The sequence below is a fragment of the Dipodomys merriami genome, unplaced genomic scaffold (genome assembly GCF_024711535.1).
Source record: "Dipodomys merriami isolate MVZ:Mamm:240054 unplaced genomic scaffold, mDipMer1.0.p SCAF_9, whole genome shotgun sequence".
NCBI lineage: Eukaryota > Metazoa > Chordata > Mammalia > Rodentia > Heteromyidae > Dipodomys > Dipodomys merriami.
In genome coordinates this window covers 7,225,776-7,238,510 of record NW_027206512.1, presented here as the reverse complement: position 1 = coordinate 7,238,510, position 12,735 = coordinate 7,225,776, and positions in this window count along the sequence as shown.

Sequence of the window (12,735 nt, the reverse complement as noted above, 5' to 3'; positions counted from 1 at the left end):
AAATCTCAGAGGTAATTAACACAAAAATGCATGAGCTACAGCTGCTCCAAAGAAAATTTCCCTGTCATATATACTGTATTTCCTTTACAAGCAAATGAATAATTAAAGAACTTTTAGGTGTGCTTCCAAATTACCCTTTTTTCCCCCATAAACTACACAAACAAAAAAAAACATGTGATGAAAAATCTTTGGTAAAATTAAAGATAGTTCATTATAATGCAAAGATATTATAGGTGTATATAGGTTTAGCTCTTATACAAATGGTTTTTTAATAATAAAATGAAATGCCTAGATAATAACCAATAACCTCATTATGCATTGGCTAAATAACCAATCCAAAAGTGCAATCTATGTGTATTCTTTCTTTTTTGCTTTTTTTAAAATTTAATTTTATTTTATTTGTGAACATACTGTACAGAGGGGTTACAATTACATGGGCAGGATAACGCGTACATTTCTTACCAAGCATTGCAGCCTCCTCCTTTGGTTTACCCTTCACATCCCTTCCCAGCCTCCCCCCTCCCCCACAATCCCAATCCTTCTCCTCCCCCTCCCTTCTCCCCCCTCCCCCTCCCCCCCCCCCCCCCCCCCCCGCACCGACGTTGTAAAGCTCGTTTTGGACCTGATAACTTGTACTTCTCATTGTTGCAAGAGGTCCACCTGTATCCTTAAACAACTGGTTTTTCCCCATCTCCTCCACAAGTTATACTGACATCAAATATAGTGAAAGCAGGGGTTATACTGTGGGGGAGGGACATACAAAGCAACAAAGAGATAATCTTATAAATGCGTTAGAAACACATGCATGAAAGAAAAAAGCATTAAAATACATATCTAAGGGTTCATTTTCCTGACATCACATTATCTGACCTTTTCCGCTTGATATGAGTATTTTTAAAATATATTTTAGTAATTACTTTCATTTTTCCACATCCACAGTAATTTAATATCACATAGCCAAACTTTGTTCAGATATAGTTATTGAATGTATATTATATATTATTATATTTTCATTCTTAAATTCTTTCTTTCTCTGAACTATAATCTTAAATAAAAGCACATACTTTTCCAAATAGAACATATAGTTTATATATATGGAAATAGTACTGTAGAGTTAGGTTTTAATTTTTTTACTTTATCTAGAAAATATCCATAATACAAAATTAAGTTCATTGATTTTTTTTTAACAATAACAAACTTTCTAGCTTAAGTTAAATAACCATTACCTGATATGCATTGCCATGGAAAGATAGTACTTTAGCCCATCTCCCCTAATCTTTGGAATATAGACATGAACTTTAGGTTTAAATAGAACAATAACTGGGGGACACAGAGAGAAGAATATTTAATTATGGAATAGTCTTGGTCAAAATATGGTCTGGTTGATCATTGTTATTAATGCTCTCATCACTCAAGGAGAGCAATTTTGGTTTCACCTGAGAAGGAAATCTGCATTCCTAGGAAGCAGTTTCCTCTATCCCTCCTTGTAAACATTTTATCATCAGTCGTGTTCTTCCTGAATTCCAAGGTGATGGCTAAGTGATTGCAGTGAGAATAGCTCAGAAAAGATATGAAATGGAGGCAGAAATACCAAACTTCCATGCTATTTTTAGTTAATTCATGGCCCAAGTAAGAAGTTAGTGCTTTTCCTCAAAAGCACTTTCAATTACCTGCTAGAATATCAACAGGGCATTGATTTGCTTTACTCCTGCTATTAATTTTGAACATTTTCAAGAAGTGGTGTGGTGCAAACCTTTCCAGTGTTGAATTGCATTATTCTCATTGAATTAATGAGGAAATTGTTGGGAAACATTTAAGCCAGCAAATTCCTATTTTCATTCGATCAAATCCACAAAGCTGTATGTATTGTTCCTAACTTGAAACAGGGTTAATCGTCATGTTTGCAAAATTGTGATTTATTTTTAATTGTCATTCATTTCTTTGTGCAATTGTTATAGTCTCTCAACTTACATGGAGCTTTCGATTCCCAAGATTTTTTGTGTGTTGACTTCTTTCGTGTTTGTGCTTTCTCATTTTCTTGATCAATTTAAAGTTCATTTGTATACTATATAACTTTTTCAAACAAAATAAGGTTCCAATCTGGATTTAATCACAAATACTCTAGGCTTAGGAAAGACTTTTTTATTTTTATGGCACTATATCAACTCTATTCCTGTTATTTAACTGAACATGCTTATTTATTTTCCTTTTTCTTCTAATGTCGTTTTGAACAAAATATTAGGAGAGGTAGAACTGGGTAACTGCCATTATTTTCAGCTACCCAGAAATACAATATATCTTGATTTCTAATTTTAATGTGACACAATTGGAAGTCCTGAAATTTAATTAATGAGATTTAATCAGTGCTAGAAGAGACTACTATTTTTCCCTAGATGAATAACTCTAATACAAATGATAACAAACTAACATCCTTTCATTGAAATATCACTCTGGGAAATCTCAGCAGTTAATCTTGAAGATCTACTTATTGCAGGAAGATTGTATACCATACTTGGCCCTGAAGTCAGACACGGAATTCATATCATATACTTAGAACTGTGTTGCCTTGGGCAAATTCTTCACATCCTAGCCTCTAAATTTGCTCCATAAAAATGAGAACAGGAATATTCCTACTTCATGGGGTTGTTAATAAAGAATAAAGAACATAATGCAAATAAAGCAATTAAAATATTCTCTGACAAAACCATTACACTTTAGCAATTCCTAGTGATGCCAGAAACGTATTGGAAAAATGCCTCCATTTCAACACTAATAGAAGTTTTCTCATTTAGAAGACAGTTATCCTAAAATTTTAAACTACTTCCACCTGAATTATTTTGTTCTCAAGGGTTTTAGAAGTTAATGTTGTAACTCAACTCACCCTTATGAGTCAAATAACTTGTATAAATTTTTACTAGTTTCAGTTCCCAAGCATGGAAATCTTTATTTGTTGGAGGTGGTAGGTTGCAATGATTTCTCCCAATAAAGCAGAATATCCAGAATATTTCTCTAGAATATCCAGCTATTCAAAATATATTTTTAGCAAAAATATAGGTTGAAATTTGGAAGCAATCATAATGATTCCCAAAGAATTTTACATAAAGTCATTATGAGCTTAAAAAAATATCTCTTGGTAGTATCTATATAGTAGGGGTTTAAAAATATTTTTATAGTTTTTTAAAGTCTATACAGCCATTTTTGAAGAATATGTTTTGTTTCTAGTAAGATTCTTAATACTTTTTATCCTTATTTTTATTGAAAGAGGTAGATGAGTAAGAACAGCACCATACATGTGGTATTCAGGTAAGGGGTAGGTTTATTCAGTAGACCTGCTGGAACCAGGCAAGGTTGGCACTCCATGCGGTGGGGAAAGGCCTGGGAAAGAGAGCTGGGAGAGCTGGGAAAGAGAGAAAAGAGCTAGAAAAGAGCTAGAAAAGAGAGCATCTGGGAAAGAGGTGAGAAAGAGAGAGCTAGGAAAGAGAAGAGAGCTGGGAAAGAGAAGAGAAGGAAAGAGCTGAGAAAGAGCCAGAAAAGAGCAGAGAGAGCTAGAAAAGAACAGAGAGCTCTAGTAAGATTGTTAAAATACCAACTTGAATTCACCAAACCTGCCCCTAGATTCTGTGTCTACTTTTGGTAGATTGAATTTTATGTTATGTTTTCAATATTAAGACATATTGAAGAAATTATTTCTTTCCCTCAAACTTGCATGAATCTACAAAATAAACATCTAATAGTCATAACCAAAGCACAACAAATGCTATCAAGTGCTTTGCAACAATACAGTGAGGGAAGTTCTGGGCATCTACCACATGAAATGTGAAAACCCACATTTCTAACAATGCAACTTCATCCATAATTGAATCAGAACTTCATCAATAATATAAGCAAATGATCAAAGGAGTGCACAAGTACCTGAACTAAACTTGAACAGTCCCGCTATTTCAAAACCCATATGAACTCAAAACCATTTAGTTAAGAAATGTCTAGACAAGTTCCGGGAAGATGGCAGAGGAGAAGCTGGAGTCTAAACATGCTCTCGCATAGAAAGCAGTTTTAGTGCTCCAGTGAACAGTCCTAGGCCAGAGAATTTCACCATGTGTGTGCCATCACAGTACAGAATTTGGCCAGAAAGGGAAAATCCAGGCAAGGAGACAGATCTGAGCACTTGCCAGCAGCTGCGGCGGTGGCAGCAGCGGTGGCAGCCGTAGCCTCCATATCTACAACACAGAGAGTCAAAGGCACCAGATGCAGCAGGTGAGCCGATTCTACTCAACACCAGCAGGAACTGACAAGGAGCAGATATCTTCATCCTGCAGATTGCAGACCACAGATGACCCAGGAACCAAGACTTCAGCATGAGTAGAATCCTGACATCCTCACTCTTTCTCAGGGAGCAGAAGAGGGAAGGCCACCAAAAGAGTCATTTAGCAGGTCACAGGAACCTAACCTGACCTGCCAGGCGCAGCTCCACCCAGGAAAAAGTCACCCAGCCCAGGCAGAGAAAACTCCACCTCTGAGGAGTGGCTTTCTTCACTGGGTAAACAGAGCCAGAGGCTGCCCCTCACTACAGCAGCCTAGAAAATCAATTGAAATTCAGTAAACATAAACCCTGAGAATGGCTCTAGGATGGGCTCTGTGAGTGTATCAGAAGATAGCCCCTCAGGGAAAAGCTACTTTTGCTGAAAGGCCTCAACTCTACCTAGAACCTAGCCTCATCACAGTATCTCCAAACTAGAGGAAACAGCCATCTCCTTTTGGGATACTCAAAGCAGATCTCCCTCCCACTGAACTAGCCTGGGAGGAGAATCACAAAATCCTGGGTAAAGCAGAGCATTTTTCTGCCTGCCCAAACAAACTGGTTTTAGTAACCAATCAAGCCACAGGAAAACCAAACACCAGAAGCAGACTAGAGACTCCACCAAGAGACTGGCTATGGACACAAGGGAGATACGAGATCTTCCCATCCCCCCACCAAAAAAAAAATCAAAGAACTCTTTTTTTGTACCTTTTTAAAATATTTTTTAATTTTTAATTTAAAAAAATTGTTTTCTATTTTTTTCTTCCTCGTATAATTTTTATTTTAGGTATATATGTGTTGTGCTTTTAAAAATCTCTACTGAACTTTTGATCCTTTTTTCCTTTCTCTCTTTCTCATTCTTTTCACTTTTTCTTCCCTTTTGTTCTTTTTTGCGTGACTTAATTGCTGTTCTGCTCATCCTCAGATATACCCGTAGTCGATTATTAGACCTTATATTGTGTACACACTTAATCCAGAAATTTATTACTCAATCTCAAACCTCTTAGACTTAAATTCCATAATAGCAGTCTTATCTCTTTATACTCATATAATATTTTAAACGTTTTTTATTTTTTAGTTTTTCATGTCTCCTTTCTATCCTCCCCTCTTCTCATGCCATCCCCGTTCTTCTCTGAATATAAATTCTTTAAAGTGCAAAATTTTTAAGTGCTTCACTTTTTAATTTAAAATTTTTGTTTTTCCATTTTTTTCTTGTCTCTTTTTTTTCATTCTCTTCTTCTTGTTTTCTTTCTCTCTCTGCTACTATTTTGTCCAATCCATTTCCCTCTTTGAGATTAGGACTTGGTTAATTTCACTCTCCATTTACCTTTCCACATCCCTCTAATCCCATTATTTCCCCCACATTTCTCCCTAAACCTAATAATTTCTGGTTTGCCAAATTCTCCATTGCTGTTCTTAGGCCATTAAGACATAGTTGTTTGATGTTGAATAAATTGTATCTCTTCAACTAGATTATATCTGCAGACTTGTGACTGTGCAACTACGGACTTTGGTTGATGCTTGCCTTAAAATATTGTTCTAGCATAAAACTGGTGTTACATCCCAAATGGGCAGAACAAGCCAGAAAAACACAAAAAAAATGGCAAGTCCGGGGATCTCAACTCCCACTCATGATAATCAGGGGACAGAACAGATAATGAATAATAAAGAGGAGAGTTCCCAAAAAGCTCTACAAACACTACAGGTAAACATGGTAAATGAAAAGAATGAAAACCTGCAAAGGTCTCAGTGTGAGCGTGATAGGGAGAGAGAGGAGGCAAACCAAAGATCAATATGGGAAGCTCATGAGCATGATGAAGATACTCAAAGATTGATACAGGAATTGCATGAGCAGATTCAGAATACTCAAAGAAAAATAAAGGAATTGGGTGAGCAGGTTGAGATCAGTCAAAGAGATAGACAGGAATTGCATGAGCTGGCTGAGAACAAAGACACAGTCAAGAATGGCATGATCAGGCTGAGAACACTCAAAGAGAACTACAGGAATTGTGTGAACATGAAGAAGCTAATCAAAGAGTAATAAAGGAATTGAGAGAGCAGGATGAGAATACACAAAGATCATAAAGGCATTCATGGAATCCATAAGCAGAGAGCTGAAAGAAGTCAGGAAATGCTGAATGGAGCCCAACAGAAGGAATGGGAGTCCAAGGAAACCATAACCAATCAACTAAGTGATGTGAGGATAAACACTGAACACCAAATTAAGGAAGTAAAGAAGTTCGTACAAAACAAAGCTAAAACAAAGCTCCAACAAAGAATTTGAAGCCATCAAAGCCGACCAATTAGAAGGAAAGGAAATAAAAAACAAAGTAGAAAGTCTTGGCAGTAGGTTAGACCATGCAGAAGATTGAATATCAGGGATTGAAGACAGCCTAGATATTATAGAGAAAGAACATACAACCATCCAAGACAAATCCAAGAAATATGATAGATCTATTCAACATTTGGAAGACACCATCAGAAGGCCTAATCTGAGGATAATGGGTGTAGAGGAGTACCTAGAGACAAAAGTAAATGGTCTAGGAAATTTGTTTAACAGGATCCTAGCAGAGAACTTCCCAAACATGCAAAAAGATAGGCCTATTCAGATACAAGAAGCTTTTAGAATTCCAAATAGACCAGACCAGAACAGGACATCCCACCGTCACATTATAAACCTCACAGGATCAATTCAGACCAAGGAAAAGATCCTTACAGCTGTCAAGAAAAAAAGATCAATCACCTATAAAGGGAAACCAATTAGAATCACCTCAGATTTCTCAGCAGAAACAATTAAAGCAAGAAGAGCCTGGAATGATGTATGCCATGCCCTAAAGACAAACAACTATCAACCAAGAATACTGTAACCAGCTAAACTCTCCTTCGTAATTGTAGGTCAAATAAAAACTTTCCATAGCAAAGAAAAATTGAAGCAATATATCTCCACAAAACCAGCCCTAGAAAAGATACTTTAAAATGTCCTACACATAGAAAATCAAGACCACAATAAAGGCCAAGCAACCACACCCATACTAAGAATCCAAGAACCATAGGAAGAACCCAATTGTCACAGTCCCCAAGAAGGTGGATAAAATGGCAGTAACTCCCAAATACCTCTCAGTCCTATCTCTTAAAATTAATGGACTTAACTCTTTAATTAAGCGACATAGCATGTCCAGTTGGATTAAAAAGCAAGATCCTTCTATCTGCTGCCTTCAGGAATCACAACTTGCCCATAAAAACAAACACATTTTGAATGTGAAAGGCTGGAACAAAATCTACCAAGCAAATGGCCCCCATAAACAGGCAGGAGGTGCAATCCTAATATCAGATAAAATAAACCTCAAATTAAAATAAGTTAGAAGAGATAAAGAAGGTCGCTACAAACTAATTAAGAGATCTCTCCTTCAGGAGGATATTACAATTCTAAATCTCTATTTGTGAAACTACGGAGCACCCAAATTTATCCAAGAAACACTACTTTCTCTCAAATCTCACATAGATCCAAAGACATTAATTGTTGGGGACTTTAACACAACACTATCCCCACTAGATAGATCAACTCGGCAAAAACTCAACAGAGAAACCAGAGACCTAAACAACTGCATAGATCAACTAGATTTAACAGACATATACCGAATATTTCACCCAGCAGCATCAGAATACATGTTCTTCTCAGCAGCACATGGAACATTTTCCAAAATATACCGCATTTTAGGTCACAAAGCAAACTTGTCCAAATTCAAAAATATTGAAATTATACCTTACATTCTCTCATATCACAAGGGAATAAAATTAGAACTCAACACCAAAAGCCACCAAAGAAAGTCCTGTAACACATGGAGGCTGAAAAACATACTGTTGAATCACCAGTGGGTCATGGAAGAGATTAGAAATGAAATCCAAGTGTTCATGATATTCAACAAAAATGAACAAACAAACTACCAGCTCCTCTGGGACGCAGCAAAGGCAGTACTCAGAGGCAAGTTTATAGCTCTGAGTTCCAAAAAATTGGAGAGATCTGAAAACAACAATTTAATGAGATATCTGAACCTCCTTGAAAAACACCAGCAAGATAAATCCCAATCCAGTAGATGGAAAGAAATAATTAAAATTAAATCAGTATTAAATGAATTAGAATCCAAAAAAATAAGCACAGAACAAAACAGAGTTGGTTCTTTGAAAAATTAACAAAATAGACAGACCCTTAGCAAATCTTATCAGAAAAAGAAGAGAACACACACAAATAAATAAACTCAGATATGAGAATGGAAACATCACCACAGAAACAACCAAGATTCAGAACATTATAAGAGAATACTTCTCAAAACTTTATGCTAATAAGTTTGAGAACTTGGCAGAAACGAACCTTTTCCTAGCAAATATCGACAAGCTGAAACTAAAGAAAGATGAGTTAAACTATCTTAACAGGCCCATATCAAGCATTAAAATAGAAACAGCAATAAGAGATCTCCCATCTAAGAAAAGCCCAGGACCAGATAGTTTTACAGTGGAATTCTACAAGGCCTTCAAAGCAGAGCTCACACCAATACTCCTTCAACTCTTCAATGAAATTGAAAAAGAAAGTTCACTACCGAACTCATTCAATGAAGCCACAATAACTCTCATCCCAAAACCAGGCAGGGACTTATCAAAGAAAGAGAACTATAGACCCATTTCTTTGATGAACATTGATGCAAAACTTTTCAACAAAATTTTGGCCAATCAACTTCAACAATTCATCCAAAAAAATCATACAACAAGATCAAACAGGATTCATTTCAGGGATGCAAAGCTGGTTCAATATACACAAATCAATTAGCATAATTCAGCACATCAACAAGAGCAATGATAAAAACCACATGGTTATCTCAATAAATGCAGAAAAAGCATTCGACAAGATCCAAAACCCCTTTATGATGAAAGTTCTGGAAAAATTAGGAATCCATGGAACATTCCTCAATACAATAAAGGCTGTATATGACAAACCTACAGCCAGAATTATACTCACTTGTGAAAAACTAAAGCCAATTCCTCTAAACTCAGGAATGAGACAAGGATGTCCACTCTCTCCACTTCTCTTCAATCTAGTATTAGAATGCCTAGCTATAGCAATAAGACAAGCTGCAAACATAAAGGGGATCCAAATAGGGAAAGAAGTAAAACTCTCCCTCTTTGCAGATGACATGATCTTGTATTTAAATAATCCCACATACTCCACTCCCAAATTACTCAAGCTGATTCAAAACTTTGTCAAAGTAGCAGGGTATAAAATTAGCCCTCAAAAATCAATGGCTTTTCTGTATGCAAACAATGAGAAAAGTGTGGCTGAAATTAGGAAAGCAACTCCATTTGTAATAGTCCCACAAAAAATAAAATGCCTAGGAATTAACTTAACCAAAGAAGTGAAGAACCTCTATGATGAAAACTTTAAAAACCTGAGAAAAGAAATCAAAACAAAACTGAGAAAGTGGCAAAAACTCCCATGCTCCTGGATTGGAAAGATCAGCATCGTGAAAATGGCAATACTTCCCAAGGCTTTCTATAAATTCAATGTGATACCTATCAATATTCCAACCTCATTTTTCAAGGAAATAGAAGAGGCAACCCAAAAATTTATATGGAACAATAAAAGACCCCAAAAAGCAAAAATGATCCTTTACAGAAAAAACAGTGTTGGAGGGATATCAATACCAAATTTCAAACTCTACTACAAAGCCATATTATTCAAAACAGCTTGTTACTGGCACAAGAACAGACCTCAGGACCAACAGAAAAGAATTGAAACCCCAGAAATAAACCTACAGACCTATAGCCATCTAATCTTCCATAAGGGAGCTAAAAAAATAGAATGGAAGAAATACCCTGCATCAGAAACAACTCCAAATGGGTCAAAGACCTTGGAGTTATAACAGACACTCTGAAAACAGTACAGGATGGAATAGGAGAAACCCTACGTCTCCTTGGCAAAGGCTGAAATTTTATTAATAGAGACCCAGAAACACAACAAATCGAAGAAAGGTTGGACAAATGGGATTGCATGAAATTGCAGAGCTTCTGCATGGCAAAGGACATAGCTAGCAAGATCAACAGAAAGCCCACGGGTTCAGAAGATCTTCACTAGCCATACAACGGCTATATCTAAAATATACCTGGAACTCAAATAATTAAACCCCCAACAACAAATCTTCAAAGAAATAACTGCCCACCATATAAGTGGGCTAAAGACTTAAAGAAAAACTTCTCTAAAGAGAAAAGAAGAATGTCTAATAGACAAATGAAGAAATGCTCATCCTTTCTAGCCATAAAAGAAATGCAAATCAAAACAACATTGAGATACCACCTCACCCTAGTTAGAATGGCTATAATCAAGAAATCTACTAACAACAGATGCTGGAGGGGATGTGGACAGAAGGGAACTTTACTGCATTGTTGATGGGATTGTAAATTTGTTCAACCACTTTGTAAAGCAGTATGGGGGTTCCTGAAAAGACTCCACATAGAGCTCTCCTATGACCCAGCAATCCCACTTTTGGACATTTACCCAAACGATCACAAACAAGACCATATTAAAGCTACCAGCACAACTATGTTTATTGTAGCATTATTTACCATAGCTAAGATATGGAACCAAGAAAATGTGGTGTATATACACAATGGAATTCTATGCCTCCATTAGAAAGAATGACAATTCCCCATTTGTTAGGAAATGGAAAGACTTGGAGCAAATTATATTAAGTGAAATAAGCCAGGCCCAAAGAAACATAGGTCCCATGGTTTCCCTTATTTGCAATAACTAGTATATGTCTGAGTCAAGCAGAAAAGGTCAGATAAGTTGATGTTAGGGGAATGAACACCATGATAAGTATTGACATGTTTTTTTTTCTCCTTCATGCAATTGTTTCTAACATATTTATAAGATGATTTCTATGTTGCTTTGTATGTCCCTCCCCCATGGTATAACCCCTGCTTTCACTGTATTTGATGTTGGTATAATTTGTGGAGTGGAAGGGAAAAAACAAATCATTTCAATAGGGATACAGGTGGACCCATTGCAACAAGGAGATATACAAGTCTTTATGTCGAAAAACGAACTTTACAACTTTGGTTGGGTGGGGGAAGGGCAAGGAGAGTATGGGAAGGGATGGGAAGGGGAAACAAAGCGGAGGCAACAATGCCTGTTAAGAAATGTACTCGTTATCTTGCCCATGTAATTGTAACTCCTCTGTATGGTGTTTTCACAATAAAAAAAAATTTAAATATCTAAATTAGTAGTGCTCAAAAATCATTCCATGCAGCCATGTCTTATGCAGCTGACCATCTACATGGAAGTTCTCGGAATTCATATATATACCTATACATATATGAATAAAAATTAAAATTTGCTGATTCAAGCCTATATATGAAACATATATCATTACAGCAATGATTGAGAATTTATCTTCACAAAACCGTATGGAGCTGGAGAATGATATTATTGAACTTATTTAGAAGTGCCAATGCAACTAGATTGATTTTAATCTAGATTTAAATTCCTTTTAAATACTTTTCCTCTATGAATCCCATGGTTTTAGTAGACTAGTGGTGTAATTAAAAACTTAAACATATAGCTAGGGGTGTAGATAGGAAGACTGAAGAGGAAATTCTGAGCTCAGTTTCAAAGATAAGTAGAGATTGAATTTGAAGACCTTTAGTGTCCTCGTCATCATGATCTAGCAGCTTTAAAATCACAAACAATTTCAGGAACTTTAATAAATGTAGAGCATGAGAGAATGCATAAATTAATTTTTCCTGATTATCATACAGGTGAAATAAGCATTCCTATTCATTCATTTAACTGTAAAATTGAAGTAGACACTTGGAGCTCTTCTAACAAAGAATGCTGATTTCTACACCACAGATAGTGAAGTAATCTACATATATACAACTAAAATATTTATTGTGTTGAGATTTAGCAGGTGAATTAGGGAGAAAATATTCAGTGGACAATAGTTCTAAAGAATAAAACATTTTAGGATGAAAATGATATCATTCTTAATATTAGGATGTAGCAAGATGTGGTTCTAATCAGTTAACATTCCATCAAATCATCCTTAATCATAGTGATTTTCTGTCCCTTTTACACTATTCCTTATTTTAATGTGACATTTCATTAATATAAAGATTTAATTTAGTGGACAACTTGTCTGAAGTGATTAACTTGGTATGTGCTTTCTTATCTAACTTAACTTCATATTTACTAAAGTATTTCAATAGCCTGTAAAAGAAAATTTAACAAAGAGCAATATACAACTTCACTATTCAAATATGAGGTAATTTAACTTATAAAGCTATGTGTATATTAAATATATTAGTCAATTGATCAAGGCTTATCATCAAAATTTTGTTAGTCAATGTTAATATCTTTTTAAAAAATAAGTACTTCAATAGATTAATGA